At 37.0% G+C, this 16,974-nt stretch overlaps 1 pseudogene; it reads left to right on the top strand.

Annotated features, from left to right (window-relative positions):
- The first annotated feature begins 231 nt into the window (after positions 1-231).
- LOC100715621 (tRNA-uridine aminocarboxypropyltransferase 1-like) lies at positions 232-2,844 on the top strand (annotated as a pseudogene).
- The last annotated feature ends 14,130 nt before the right edge of the window (positions 2,845-16,974 follow it).

Below are 16,974 nucleotides of genomic sequence, written 5' to 3'. Positions count from 1 at the left end.
AAAACACTTTTTTGTTATGACTAAACAAAGAACAAAATTTCATTTGCCAAGAACTTTGTTATAAACACAAAAGGATATAAGAAAGATTGCCCTTTATTCCTGTAATATAACAAATGATGGAAGCAAATTTGGCCAACACAGCCCTCAAATGAAAGACAATCACCCTGATGGTATGCTATATACAAGAAACACATTAACCCCAAATGAATTCCACAGACTAAACATCAAAACATGGAAAAAAATATTCCATGCAGTGGGGGACCAACCAGAAACTCCTCAAGATCCAGGATAGACAGGCCCCAGTGTGCCAAAGTACACATGCCTTTGGCAAGCATACCCACTGGAACATATCCCACCCCATACCACAACCCATTACCCCCTCCCGGAGATGCAGGACAACCAGGTGGAGTAATAGAGACCAGCAATGTAGAAGTGTATAAAGCAACTGGTCTCCAGGAGCCAGCAGTTAGGCTCTGGATAACTCCAACAGAAGACCATTCCCAGCCCCTATATCCAGAGGACAAGATCAGCTCCATTTCTGGGATCTAACATGGACACTAACACAGAACTATAAACAACAGAGGTATTTTACTACTTTTATTCCCCCATGTTTATCTGATTGGATGACCTTTTCCTGTCTGGTTGGATATTGTCTTGCTTTTTTATTTTTGTTTTGTTTTGTTTTTTGTTTTTTTGTTTTCTGGGGGAGTTTCTTTGTATTTTGTGGTTATTTTTGTTTTGGAGTTTTTTTCATCTCTTTCTCTGATCTTTCTTTCTTTTTCATTCTCCTTTCTTCCTTCTTTTTGCTGTTTAGGTTTCTTACCTTTCTTTTTCATTTTCTTTTGTTGATATTTCTCTCTTTCCTCAACTACTTCTTGAATTTAAACTTTCAAGTGACTAACCATTATCTCTTCCCCTTCTGATTATTCCTTCACATTCTATTTTATTCTTTCCCTTTTGTATAACTCCAGTTTTCCAAAACTTAGGTGGTACCCTTTGACTTCTAGCCTTAATTCTACATTTGATCTCATTTATCACTTTATCCTATCCCCTACTTATTTTAACACCCCAACCCCCACAGAAAATCACTCTAAGGGGAAAAATCACTCTAAGGGGAAAATCACTAAATACAAGTACATGGTATATGTTTGATTTTGTTATATAACTTTGGAGCTTGTTCCTGTGGTCAGAGGTAGCAGGTTAATGGTTACCACAGTTTGTAGTAGTTAAGCTGTACTTGAAACTATTATCATTACTAACTGTACTACTTTAGCCAGGATGTCATACACAATTTAATCAGGTTTTTTCCTCTGAAAGGTAACAATGTGATTGTATAGGAGTCAGAATCATCACCACAGCCTAGCACCAAAGGCTTGGGTGCTGAGCCAAATAGTAACTTTACATCCTTTACAAACTGGGAAGGTAGGTTCTTGGGATAGCTATAAAGAACCACCTATATTTACAGGACATCCCTGAAGAACAGACATCTCCTAGGGAGCCTCAATACTAGTAATAAAAGTATCTCTCATAAGAAATTAGCATGCATCAACATATAAAACAAAGTAAAAGAAAAAAGAAAAAATAGAAAATGAAAACATGTGGCAGCAAAATGTAGCCCCAGACCAAAGCCCACCAAGGACAAGTCCAGAACTCAATGAGTTAGATAAAACTGGAAGTCAATCAATGAAACTTTCTAAAATGAGAGCAGTGAATGATAGAAATAAAAAATGGTGCTGTCCAGTGGTGCTGTCCAAAATGGCCTGGGCCAGGGTGGAGTGGAAGACACATAAGGCCAGGCAGGCTGCAGGCTGTGCAGGTGCCAGTGCCGCAGACTGCCCAGTATAAACCAATACTTGAGACTGCAACCTGAAGGACTGTTTGGGGTCCATGGAAAACAGACCAGGTAAGGCCGACTCCATGAAATAGATCTTAAAAACATGACTTGAAAGAAGAATATCTATCAGTTCATCTGTATTTCTTAAAGAAAGTGAAGAAAATAGTGCAAGATTTGTAGAAATAAAATAGTTACAAACTACCTTCATTACTTCATAAGATCCCCTTCAAAATCTGTGCTTAGCATCTCAAGAAGTTCTTCAAAAATCTCAGCAAAGTGAGAAGTCAAAATATGTCAAATGTGGTGGCTCAAGGATTTTCTACTGGTATACATGTTAAGTCCTAGTTGAAAAGGTACCTGTCAGACAGATTCCATTTGTGAAGCTGCCTCCAAAGATTGACATCATTAAACATCCAAATGAAACAGATGGCAAAAGCACTGCTCTCCATGCAAAACTCTCAGCAACTAAATTTGTAAACATTTACACATACCCTTGTATTCCAGAATATGAAGAAAAGGTTCGGGAAGTCACACTTATTTTTCCTGACCCTCAATCCATCTCAATAAAAGATATTTCTTTTCATCCACAAAAAAGAATTCAAAATAAAGGCAAAACTGGTGACCTTGAGAGGCTGTCTTTAAATTCAAGAAAACTGAAGGAAGAGCTGTGATTTAAATGGCAACAAATGTGAAGGAAAAACAATCTTTATAGATAGCACCTAGAACGAAGCCACCAAGATATTCACTGATGAGTAGCTTCATGGGTTATTACAAGTTGAATTAAAAACAAGAAAAACTTGCTTTTGGTATCATCAAAAGGAAAAGCCAAATATTTTCCTTTCCACAATTGAAGCTATTTACTACTTCTGGTAGGCTACCATACTGATATATTAAAAGAGAAATACAAAGGACAATATAACAATCTTCTGTTTTTCTATTCTCTTATATACCAATTGATAAAAAATATCAAACACTCTGGAGCTAAACAAACAACACAACTTAGCCATTAGTTATTTACAAGCCACCTATCATTGTATTCTACTAAAATTAATAAACTTATACTTGTGCTTTTTGTTTTTAAAAAAATAAAAAACAAGTGGAAAAGTCTATAGAGAAAAAAAATCAGGTACAAAAAATATATGATGCTTAAAATTAATGATATTAGAGAAAATACAGATAAAATAATAGATGAGCTTAGAAAAATGATGAAAACAAAAAATGCCCAACATAGGAAAGAAGTGGAATCCATGAAACAGATTCAAACAGAAATCCAAGTGGTTAAAACTTCCATTGAAAGTATATGCAACACATCGAATGAAGGATAGAATTTCAGATCTTGAAAAATTGCAGCTAATGATTGTGAAAAGAAAGATATCCTAAAAATAGCATGAGACCATTAAAAATCAATCCAACAGCTACAAGATGAAGCAAAGAAAAATAACATAAGATTCAATGGGGTCAATGAGAGAGCTACAGACAGTGCAAATGCCATTAAAAAACACTGTTCACAGAAATAATGGCAGAAAACTTCCCAAGCATGGAAAAAAATGACATATGAATGAATGAATCACATAGAACTCCAAAAACGATGACCAAAATAAAACTACACCAACACATATAATAAATATTTCAGAAATTCAACACAAGAACAGTGTATTAAAAGCTGTTAAAGAAACAGATCATCTACAAAGGAAAGCCCATCAGAATCACAGCAGACTTCTCAACACAAACCCTCAAGTCAAGAAGAGTTTGGAAGCCAGGCATGGTGGTGCACGTCTATAATCCCAGGCACTCAAGAGGATGAGGCAGGAAGAGTGCTGCAAGTTTGAGATCAGCCTGGGCTACAAAGTGAGCCCAAGGCCAGCACAAAACGAGATGGAGTGACCTTGTCTCAGACAAAAAAAAAAAAAAAAAAAAAAAAAAACAGAAGGGTTTAGAGTGAAATATTTCAAGTCCTGAAAGAAAACAATTACCAACCCAGACTAATGTACCCTCCATGCAATGGAGCCCCAAAATAAGCAGCAGTAGCTATATTTTCAGACAAAGTAAACTTTAATCCAAAGAGGCAAACAAGGACATTACATATTGGTTAACAGAACTATTTAACAGGAAGAAATGGCAATTATAAACATACATGCACCATATATGCACCAAACTACAGTGCACTCAACTTCATAAAACAAACACTAATTGATATAAAATACCAGATAAACATCAATACAATTATAGTGAGTGACCTCAGTACGCCCACCATCACAAATAGATCAACTAAACAAAAAAATCAACAAAGAAATACCAGAGTTGAATGAAGCCTTTGAATAAGTGGACTTAACAGACATGTACAGAATGGTACACCAACAACAGAATACACATTCTTTTCAACAGTACATACATGGTACTTTCTCCAGAATAGACCACATACTAGCTAATAAAGCATGCTTAAGTAAGTGAAAAAGAATCAAAATTTTATTGTGCATAATATGAATAATACAATGCAATGAAACTAGAAATCAATGGTGAGAAAAACCACATAAATTATGCAAATGTATGGAAATTAAACAGCACAGTCTTGAGTAATCAGTGGGTCACAGAAAATACTTAGAAAGAAGCCAGTTCCTAGAATTAAATGATAATGCCAGTACAACATACCAGAACTTATGGATCACTGTGAAATTAGTCTTATGAGAGAAAAATACACATGAATACTCATATCAAAAAACAGTACAACTTAAATAAGTAACCTAATGATGCACCTCAAGATCCTAGGAAAATAAGAATGATCCAAACCCAAAGGTTATACAAGGAAGGGAATGATAAATACCAGAGTAAAAATCAATGAAATGGAGACTAAAAAACAATACAAAGAATCAAAGAATTGAAGAGTTGACTCTTTAAAGGAAAACAAAATAGGGCCAGGGATTTAGCACCGTGGCTCAAGTGCCTGCCTGGTAAGCAGGAAGTCATGAGTTCAATCCCCAGTACCCCCCCCCAAAGAAGACAAATATGCAAGCAATTTTACCACAAAAAAGGAAAGACACAAATCAATTAAATTAGAAATAAAAAGGTGAAATTAAAATGCATACTGCCAAAATCCAGATTATTAGCAACTATTTCACAAACCTGTATACCAAAATATTAGACAACTCAGAAGAAATGCAAGAAATTCCAAGAAACATATGAATTACCAAAATTGAAATTAAAAGACTGAAAACTTCTGAATAGTCCAATAAAAGGCAGTGAAGTTAAAGCAGTAATTAAAAAAAAAAAAAAACCACCAACATTCCTCAAAGTCTTTAATAAACTCAGGAAAAAAGGAGAACTCCCAAAATCATTCTTGGAAGCTACCATTATTCCTGATCCCAAAACAAGGATCTAACGAAAAACAGAACTATAGGCAAGTCATGCTAGTGAACATAGATGTAAAATCCTCAACAATAAACTGGCAAACAAAATGCAACAAGTCTTCAAAAAGATCACACAACATGACCAAGCAGGCTTCATCCTAATGATACAAGAATGCTTCAACATATGGACATCAATAAATGTAATTTTATCAAATAAACAGAAGTATAAAACTCACACGTTTATCTCAATAGATGCAAAAATTTAACACAATCCAACATTCATTCATGATTTTTTAAAAAAACCCTGAAGAAAATACGTATGGAAGGACCTTATCTTAAAACCATCTATAATGAACTTACTGATGAAATCATATTAACTGGAAAAGAACTGAAAGGTTTTTTTTCCTAAAACCAGGAAAAAGACACAGATACCAGCTATCACCACTCCTGTTCCACATGTCCTCTAAACATTAGCCAGAGAAATCAGGCAAGACAAAAGAATATGTACTGGAAAGGAAAAAGTCAAATTATCATTAGTTCCAGGTGACATGATCCTCTATGTAGAAGATCCCAAAAAGTCCACCTAGAATAAACAAATTCAGCAATTTAGCAGGATCCAAAAATCAATGCACAGGGCCGTGGATTTAACTCAATAGCATAAGTACCTGCCTGGCAAGTGCAAGGTCTTGGGTTTGATCCCCAGTACCAAAAAAAAAATTTTTTAATTATTAATATTTCTCTATACCAATAATGAACTCAATGAAATTAAGAAAATAATACAATGAGCAACAGCATCAATTAATCTAAGGAAGAGAAAGACTTCTGCAACAAAACACTCTGAAACAGTTTACAGCACTATGAAAAGAGAACATCAAAAAATGAAAGATACCACCTGCTCTTGGATAGGCAAAACTTACAAAGTCTAAGTGGCCATACTTTCAAACCTGATACATAAATTTAACAAAATATCAATCAAATATCAACAGCATTCCTCACAGATCTAGAAATCTAAATCTAAAACTCACAAATCAAATCTAAAACTCACATGGAAATAGAGGAGACCTAGAGGAGCAAAACAGTTCTGGGTAATGAGCAAAGTAAGACATCACAGTCCTGAATTTGAAGTACAAAACTACAGTGATAAAAACTGCATGATACTGGCACAAAACCAAAAATCAATGGAAGAGAATAGAAGAAGCAAAATCAACCACAGGCACATTTAGTTATTCAATCTTTGACAAAGGAACCAAAAACATACAGTGAAGGAAAAATAGCCTCTTTGAGAAATGATGCTGGGAAATCAGGCAGAAGATTGAGTAGAGACATATACATCTCACCATGTGCTAAACTAGAATCAAAATGGGTCAAAGATCTAAATATTCAAATAGAAACAATCTGCTGGAAGATAAAACAGGCAGAACTGTTGAAGACATAAGCATCAGTAAAGACTCTCTGAGCAGAAACCCAGTGGCACAAGAAATATTAACAAGAACAAACAAATAGGTTCATCTCAAATTAAAAAGCTTCTATACAGCAAAGGAAACAACAGAATGAAAAGATAACTATGGAATGGGAAAACAAATTTTGTCAGCTATTTCATAGACAAAGGTTTAATATCTAGAATATATGAAGATCTCAAAAAAAAGTTAGATCCCCGAAAGTAAAGGCCCAATCAAAACTAGACAACTGAAATGAATAGACATTTCTCAAAAGACGTTCAAATTGTCATAAATACATGAAACGATGTTCAACATTACTGGCCATTAGAGAAATCCAAATTTTAAAAAACACTGAAATTCCATCTTATTCTAGAAAGAATGCCATCATCAAGAAACCAAATAATAACAAGTGCTGGCAAGGCTTCAGGGAAAAAGGAACCCTTCTATATTACCAGTGGGAATGTAAATTAGTACAACTACTATGGAAAATAGCATAGAGATTCCTCAAAAAACTAAAACTAGAAATTCCATTTAATGATTTAGATATTTATCTACTAGGTATCTTTCCAAAACAGTTAAATATGTCATATTATAGTGGTACACACATAGCCATATTTATAGCAGTGCAACCCATAATAGCTAAAGTTTGGAAATTGCTTATATGTCCACCAACAGATGAATGGATAAACAAAGAGTGGTATTTATACACAATGGAATACTGCTCTGCAGAGGGTCAAGATGGGGTGAGAGACTTTGAAAGTTGAGAGATATTATGCCTAGGATCCTATATTTGAAAAATTTAACCTACCAGAAAATACAATGTATTTCTGCTCAAAAGCAACCACCATAGTACCTTGCCTCCCTCAACTCAACTCACATCTTATGAAAGCTGCCTGAAGCTCTACATGGGGCAGATATCCCAGTAACTAAAGAGGCTGTGGCAGGATACCCCCAAAAGGCCTGTGAGAGAAGGTCATTTCCAAGGCCTGATAGCTGTTGATATAAGGGAAAAACAATGAATTTTACTCTATGTGCTAACTCTCTGAGTGTGGACAGCATTCAGTTAATATAAAATTTATGTGTAATCTACATAAAACATTTATATTTGAGCAAAGCAGTGTTAAGTGTTTACACTCCTCTTGGATGTGAAAGATATCATTTGGTCTCTTGGCAGTAGACTATTGGGGAAAATGGATTTACTGTGCATCAGAGCTGGTCTCCTTCCTAAAGTCAAGGACAGAATTTTCCTTTTAATGAGTGTCACTGGCCTGTAAGTGCCCTTTGTTATTCCGGATTCTCTGCACTGTGCATCTTTTAGAACCTTTAAATATTTAGGCTGGGAGATCTGGATCCCAGGGAAAACAAGCTCTCACTACTCAAATTTGTAAGCCACATGTGATGGTACATGCCTAAAATCCCAGCACTCTGGGAGGAAGGAGAATCAAAACTTTGAGATCAACCAGGCAACTTAGTGACTCAGTGAGACCCTGTCTCAAAATTTTAATATATAAATAAAATGGACTGTGGATATAGCTCAGATTGAAAACCTTGTGTTCAATCCCCAGTCTCTCTTCACCCTGGCTCCACTCAAAAAAGCCCAGTTCTTAATTTTGGGTGTGAAGGAGCTATCTTGATAAAAAGATTAGAAGGCTGATAAGAAGTTATGAGGGGGTCAGCTACTGAGGAAGAAAGGACAACCTGGAGAAGGACCCTTTCTAAGACAGAACAAGAAGCAGAAAACACAGCCCCCAAAAGTTCTTAATGAGCAGCACTCTCCTAGAACTCCAGTGTGGCCCCCTGCTGGAAGACAACCCAGACAGCACAAAAACCCTGAGCCCTCCGCTTTATAGGAACAAGTTCTTGGACATGGCTCTGAGCCATATCCAAGCCACTTCACCTTGCCAAGACTCCATTTCCAGATCTGTAATAATATAGGGAGAATGTCAGCAGTAGGCTTCATAGTAGACACTTGTTAAAAGACAGGCATTTGTTCTTTTGTTTACAGTAACATCTGTAACTAAGAAACACTGGATTTAAATCCAGAAGACCAGTCTGATTTCTAATTCTACCACTTAACATTCTTGGCCAGGGGAGCAAGTGTGTTTTAGCACAGCTTTGTTTTAGATACTGTGCTGGCTCTTTATGACTTAGTTATTTTTTAATCTGAGGATAAACCACAAGACAGATATTATTATCCCCACTGTAAGAAAAGTAATTTTAGAGAGATTAATTTCTAAGGTCATACAATTATAGGAATTTGGATTGGAATGTTAACTAGTACCTTGACCCAAAAACCATCTTTCAAAGGTAATCAGGCTGTCTGTACAGCAGAGGTGAGAGTGGAAGAGAAATAAAATTGAAAATTAAGTAAAGTAACCCTTTCAATATGATTCAATTTCTAATTCCCAAAGTTGCTTGCCTAGACTCACAGGAGAAGTTGTTGTTGAAATATGTTGTAACAATAGCTGGTCCCAAGTCTTCCTTTTGTTTTACTAGAATGATCCAAGTCCTAACATTAGCAATGATCAGAACTGAGAGACAAGGCAGCCTTAGGTCTGCTGTGAAGAATCACTGTTACTGCTCAACTCTATAGTGTAGTTTCTGAATCAGCTCAGCCCATTCAGTCTGAGATCAGACTCTCCATCCAGAGAAACCTATGCAGACAGATCCTGGCCCTTGCAAATGCTGAAGAGCCAGATGAACAGTTGGATTGAGCAGGCTTTGGGATTAATCAAATCCACACATTTCCTTGTGGTATGATCTTTATCAAATTTAACACAGGTAAAATGGGGAGACATCAGTGAGAAGTAAATAAAATAGGTCCATGGCTCAACACGGCATTGTCACTCTCAACATAAATTAGGAAAACTACCTCTGTAGTGGCAGCTTCACAAGACGAAGGTTCTGGGTAACAGAGATTTCACTGTATCTAGGGCATGACACACAGACATGACTGGAAATGCCCAGGAGGGGAGGAAAAAAGGAAAACAGAAAATCCCTTCACTTGAATGATCAAATTTCTTCCCTCCACCTTCTCCCACCACGTATTTTTCACAGCCATCCTCCTCTAGTTTGTGTGGCAAAGTTAAGTATGGTTCAGTCTTATTACCTCATTGTCATACCTCATATACTATCTGGCATTCTGGTATGAACACCTAAGGAAAATTTATTTTTCCCTAACTGCTTCTGATCTCAATTCTCTCCCTCTCCCCTTTTCCTCTCCCTCTGTCTCCTTCTTCTTTCTTCTTTCCTCTTTCCTAAAGCATCCTTTAAAAGTAAACTCATCAAATAACTGGAGCAGTTCTTTCCAAGAAACAGGGACAGACAAAAAAAATGGATTTAGGCATGTTGGTATTAATGTTGTCAGTGCTAAGTGTCTTTCATAGGAAAAAAGAACCAAATCTTTTTGTTGTACTTGAGAGTAGTTACAGCCTTACATATATTCAGATAGTTAAAATTATTAATCAAGAGAAGACAAAGAAAGATTTAAACTGAGTAAGATCTTTCAGCAATTATCTCCCCAAAGATCAAGTTTAAATGGTTACTCATGCCCCAAACTACCTTCACAAGAGAAAGAAGAAGCCAGGTGAGACCATAGTGTCTGGTTTTATATAAGAAAATATTCACTGAAGAAGGTAGAAAAAAAAAGAATTATCTATGCCACCCCTCTGAGCAACACAATGTGGGTGGAGAGAGATGCCTCCAGCCTGGGAGAGGCAGAAGGAATTAAGGCCAAGTCTTAGCCTTGAAATCCTGTATTAGGCCTTCCACTGTGAAACCTAGTGCTGAGCAAAGCCCTACTACCAGGCCAAAACCCACAGACTAAGCCAGACAGCTCACTCCTTCTTCTACCATTCCTACTCCAAACTTAGAGGGGTAGAGTCAGCATGGGAAAGACTACCTGCTAGAGATCACAGCAGAAAATCTAGCACTGGGCATTGTCTTAAAGTCCACTTTCATGCCCATCTCAGGGAGATTTGACACTCACTTTAAACTAAAGCCTTCCTCTACAGACCAGAGCTCACAAATGAGCCTCTAAACTTTTCTGCAGATGGGATAGACTTATTTTAGTCTGCACCACTGCCAGTTCTGGAGTAGGCTTGAGGTACCCCCTTCAGGTTTTTCAGGTCCCCTGCAGCTGTGACACTTAGATGCAACCATTTTAGCATCAGCCTTGGTGGCCCAGGAACAGTCTCTATCACCTATTCCCCAACTTAGGCAGCACACCTATTCTCAGGCCAGCGTCCACAAATGGAACTTCCAGTCCTACCCTGACACCAGGAAGAGACCCCAATGGAACAGACTCATATTTTGTTGTCTCAACACCAGATGCATTATAGATTTGCACACACCCAAGACTTGAAGAGCCTTGCAGCTGTGAAATTTAGATACAATCCAACTTAGTACCAACCTTGATGGTCAAAAGACTGCTTTCACCAGTACTATCCCAATCTTGGGCAGCATACTGTGGAACAAGGTTCCGCCAGCTAAGGGAAGGATTCAGTAGATAGCATAAGACTTTGCCTTCAAACTCAGCACCCAGCCAGTGAAAACTAACACCATTTAGCAAGCTTCTACCAACCCTCATCCCCAGATCACAACCTCTGACAGCCCCAGAATAAGGCAGAAACATGCAGACCCAGTTTACTGAACTTTTATTCCTGCCAGCATCAGCAGTGACTGGTTGCAGCGAGTCTTATGGCACATGTCCACTCAGCTATAGGGATCATCCATATTACAGTGGGCCTTAGTACTACCCCACTGGAGCTCGCCTAGGCAGCCATGGGCTCAGGGTATGACAAAACTGCAGTTTTGGTGGCAGAGCAACCTTAGGCTGATCCTTGATGATTCTATTTAGAGCTAGGCAGAATTTCCCAGTGCCTAATAACATACCAGTGTGTATAGAAAAGACATCTGGGTCTATTTCAGCACCAAGAGGGTTTGGTTTGGTTTGGTTTGGTTTTTAAGACTGAACACTATTGCAGATTGGGTCAGATCTGAGCGTGGATCACCCCCTAGTGCTAATACAGTGACAATACACCCACAGAAAGATGCCTGGCAAACCTTGACTTATGGTCCCATCTAGTGCCAATAAAGTAAAGTGATTACAGGCACAAAAAAAAAAAAAAATACTCTTAGAATTTCTGGAAAAAAACAGGCACAATGTCATATTATAAAATCTAAAATAAAATCCTATACACTCAATGTCTTGATGCTATCAAGTAGCAAGAGCTCTTAGGAAAATGTGACCTCAACTAAAGTTAAAAACTAAAGTACTACTACCTGGCAAGCACAAGGCTCTGAGTTCAATTCCTAGTACCAAAAAATAAATAAATACATAAAAAATAAAGCACTAGAAATCAACCAGATAAGTTGGAGAATTTAAAACAGCAGTTTTAAGAAAAGTCAACAAGCTTGAAGAAAAAAAATAAAGAAATACTATAATTCAGTACTCTAACATGTTAGGAAACTCAACAGAGACATGAAGGTAATTTTTTAAAAATTGAATGTTTTTTTAAAGATAGTGCAAGCCAAAAAAACAAGATAGAACAAAGCCAATCAAGACAATACAGCAAAATTGGTACAGAACTTCAAAGCAGGATACCAGGAAAACATATAAAAACAGATATACCATAGTATATCTTGTTATCTGCACAATAGTGGTCCATTCTGTCAGGTGTAGCAAAATCAAACCAAAAACAAAACACAATTAAGACCAATCACAACAGAATGTTGAATAAAGCAAAACAGACAAAGCAAAACAATATTTGACTTCAAAGACAAGATAGAAGGAAATCCCCCAAATTTGCTATATTACATACTGTCATTTTCCCAAGAGATGCTCAGACAGCTGGCCCTGGCTTGCATAATCAACCAAACAATACAAGCATGTAGTTGCTTTATGTACCTTAGTTGGTATCAACTCAGCCTGTCCTTTGAACCAGCCAGTTGCATGGTACAGGGGCAGGGGTGGACGGGCAGAGTTTGATTCTCAGTGCACAATAAAAATCAAATTCTTCACCTGAAAAATACACTAAGAAAAATTTCAAATGGATAGAAGACATCAACAACAGGATAGATCAAACAGAAGAATGAGTGGATTGAAAAACAACCTATTTGATGCCATGTGTGCTGGTACATGCCTATAATCCCAGCACTCTGGAAGGTTGAGATAAAAGGTTAATGACTTAGCAAGACTGGGGATATAGCTCAGTGCAAAGACTCAGAACTTAATCCTTAGTGGGGAGATGAGAGAGGAGGTGGCACAAAGGCTATTTACAAATGCACAATTGGAGCAAAAAGGGAAAATGAAAAAAGTAATGTGAAACAATATTAAGGAAGGAAATATGCATATTATTAGAGATTATAAGAGATTTGAGGATGCCAAAAGGATAGAGTTCATTCAAAGAGACAACCAAACACTTCTCAAACTTAGAGATATGTGAGATACATACATCTCACATCGAGAAAGATCAAGGTTATAGTTAGATTCACCTCAAGCAAGTCTACCCCAAGACATACATATTCAAGATTAAAAGGTAAAAGATACAGACAAGATTCTTAAGGCAGCAAGAGAAAAAACGTGATCCAATTTGTTTAACAGTAGACTCAGCAGAAACTTTACAGGCTGGGAGACGATGGCATGAGATTTTCATAATAGTGCAGGCAGAAAACTGCAAACTCCTAGTAAAACCATCCTTTAGATGGAGATAATAAATACATTCCGAGAAAAAATGAAAACTGAAAGAATATCTGTATAAGATTTGTCCTACAAGAAATATTAAGCAAAGAGCCCTTAATGAGTAAGAAGAAAACACAGAAAGAGATAATACTAGTAAGAGAAAATGTAGTATACAAATTCAGAATGTTCTAATAATGGTGCATAAACCACTTATTTTTGGTATGAAGACTAAAAAAGTTAAAAATCAAGACATTAATGTTATGAGATAAGCTTATACCATCCTACAGCAACAGACAGATCATCTAGACAGAAAATCAATGAAGAAATAGCAGGTTAAGCTGTACCCCAGAGGTGGGTATGGTGGTGCACATCTATAATCCTTGCATTTGGGAGATGAGCAAGAAAATCACAAGTTAAAGGTTAGGCTAGGCTACATAGTGAGTTCAAGGCCAGGCTGAACTGCATATAAAAATCCTCTCGCAGAACACATACATACAATACATATGTACATACATACATAAATTGTACCCTAGATCAAACAGACCTGACAGACATCTATAGAACAACCCATCAAACAGCTGCAAAATATATATACATTCTCATTAGGACATAGAACATTCTCCAGGACTGAGCATATGCTACACAATAAAACAACTCCCAACAATCTTTTAAAAAACTGAAACCATACCAAGTAGTATCTTTTATGACCACATGTAATAAAAGCTAGAAATCAATACCAAGAAAAAACTTTGGAAACTGCAGATACATGGAAATTGAACAACTTACTCATGCACAACAATGGGCCAAGAAAAATCAAGAAGGACATTAGAAGATTCTTTGAAATAAATGAAAATGCTAAAAATACACCAAAACCAATGGTATCCAGCAAAGCTATACTAAAAGAGAAGTTCACAGCAATCATTGCTTACATGGAAAAAAGCAAAAATCTCTCCGATGACTATTATCACTACATCTCAGGGACTAGAAAAGGGGAAAAATTTGTACAAGAAAACAAATAACATCACAGCAAAAATAAATTATATACTAAAAAATACAAAGGATCAGTGAAATGGAGAGTTCGTTCTTTTAAAAATAAAAATAATAAACTCTTGACTAGAAAAATTAAGAAATAGATATAAAGCCAGAAATTAAAATGGAGGCATTACTAACACCACAGAAACACAAAGGACTATAGAGATTATTATGAACACCAACAGACTTGGTTACCTATGAGAAATGGACAAATTCCTTGACATATATACTTGACCCAAGACTGAATCAAGAAAAAACAGAAGAGTCAAATGGTTTAATAATGAGTAACAAAACTGGATCAGTAAAATAGTCTCCCATGAAAGAAAAAAGCCAAAACCCAGGTGGCTTCACTGCTGAATTCTACCAAACATTCACTAATACCAATTCTTAAATTATCCCCCCCAAAATTAAACAGTACAGAATTCTTTCAAATACATTCTATGAGACCAACAGCATTACCCTACTACCAAAATCAGACAAGGACATACCAAACAAAGAAAACTACACACCAGTATTCTTAGTGAACATACATGCAAAAATTCTCAACAAAATACATACTAGCAAACTGAATCCAACAGCACACTGAAAAGATTGTTCACCATAAACAAATGGGATTTATCACAAGGATACAAGAATAGTTCAATGTAAGGCAAATCAATAAATGTGATACTTCAAATCAATGAAAGGAACAACTATCTTTCAACAGAAGGATCAACCGCCATACAACCACCTGAACAGAAATGGTAAAATCACTTGATAAAAATTCAGCATCAATTCAAAAAAATTGAATAGATTAGGCATATAAAGAATATACCCCAAGATAATAAAGTCATATATAATAAGCCAACAGCTACCATAATGATAGAAAAAATTGTTCCATTGATACGGAACAAAATAAAGATACTCCGTTTCACCACTTTTATGTCAAAACAGAACAATTATGCAAGAGAAAAAATAAAAGGCAACCAAACTGGAAAGGAAAAAGTCAAATTATCATGGTTTGTAGATGACAATCTTTATTTTTTGTTTTGGATTTTTTTTTGAGACAGGATCTCACTATATTTAATTAAGGCTTCCCTCCAACTAGTAGTAATCCTCATATGCCTCAGCCTCCCAAGTGCTGAGATCATAGGTGTGCATCACCACTCAAGAATGTCTTTTGGTTTTTTGAGACATAGTATCACTATGTAGTTTAGCCTAGTCTTGAACTCACCATGTAGCCCAGACTGCTTGAACTCAAGCTATACTCCTGCCTCACCCCTCCAAGTACTTGGATTCAGGCATGTACCACCACATCCAACAGATATCTTATATAAAGGAACACCAAAGATCCTGCCAAAGAACTACTTTGTTAATACATTTATCAAAGTTTAAGGACACAAAAATCTACATTAAAAAGTTAGTAACACTGCTTTACACCAAAAGCAAATTATCTGGATTGGAAATCAAGAAAGTAATACCATATACAATAAAAGTCACAATAAAATAAAATACCTAGAAATAAGTTTAACCAGTAAAGTGAAAGATCATTTACAATGAAAAGTGCAAAACACCGATGAAAGAAAATATACAATCCCAAAAGGAAAGACAATCCATATTCATGGATCACAAGAATCAATACTGTTCTCAGCAGCCAAGGGGAGCCTGAGCCACCCCTCTCCCATACCTAGAAGACCTCACCAGCTGAGGAGAGCCACAACCACTCACATACACACCCAAACTTCAGTAGCTGAGGGGAGGCTCACTGACCCCCCTCCCCTACCTGCAATATCTCAGTTGGCTAGCATAAGTCTTAACGATTCTTCAGCCAACCAAAGGACCTCAGCAGGTTGATGAAAGCATAGTGAATACCCTACCCAAGCAAATAATCTCAGTGGGCTAGCAGGAGCCTTGGTGAAACTTCCTCCCACCCAGAAGACCTTGGCAGGCCAGTGAGAATGCGGGTAATCCTTTCTTCCATACTGAGAACACTGGACCAGCTGGCAAGAGTGCTGATGAGGCCTCTCCCCACCCCAAAGGAACCCAGCCAGGCCTGCAAGACTCCAGTGAAACAGTAGGGTCCTGGATGGGAAGCACACCATGGGCAGGTGAGTCAGGCAGCCTGAAATAGTCAGAAGCCACAGTAAGAAAATTAGCTAAGGGTTGGTTCACATTAACACTCCTAGGTTAGTCAGCCTAGAAAGAATCTTATACTCACCCAACTAGCCACACAGGAGGAATACAGGTGACTGACCCCTCCCCTACACTGTAGGACCTAGCAACTGGGTGAATGTCAGCCACACCCTGGGTACCTAAGACACAAATGACAGACAGTCTAGACTAGCAGGATGGAAAACACCAAAATATTAACCCTGAGGTGAAAATGACAAAACGAAAAAGCAAATGCAACCTCGAACCTCTCAGTCCATCTGGAACAGCTACAGAACACATCAACATAGAGGACACTGAAAGTCACCCACTTGAAATTTCTGAAAGATAGCGAGTAAAGAAACAAATCTGTGAGGTTACAGAGAAAATAAGATCAGAAATAGTCTCTCAAGCAAAGAAAGAAATGACAATCTTAAGGAGCTTCTCAGCATAGCTAGAGAAGACAGATTTTTAAAGAGCTACAGGAAAATGGAAAAATCATGGAATTCTTGAATG

The sequence above is a fragment of the Cavia porcellus genome, unplaced genomic scaffold (assembly GCF_034190915.1).
Source record: "Cavia porcellus strain 051 isolate PalLab524CR breed Dunkin Hartley unplaced genomic scaffold, mCavPor4.1 scaffold_2, whole genome shotgun sequence".
Taxonomy (NCBI): domain Eukaryota; kingdom Metazoa; phylum Chordata; class Mammalia; order Rodentia; family Caviidae; genus Cavia; species Cavia porcellus.
Note: the sequence above shows the minus strand (reverse complement) of the source record. Positions and strands in the feature narration are given on the sequence as shown.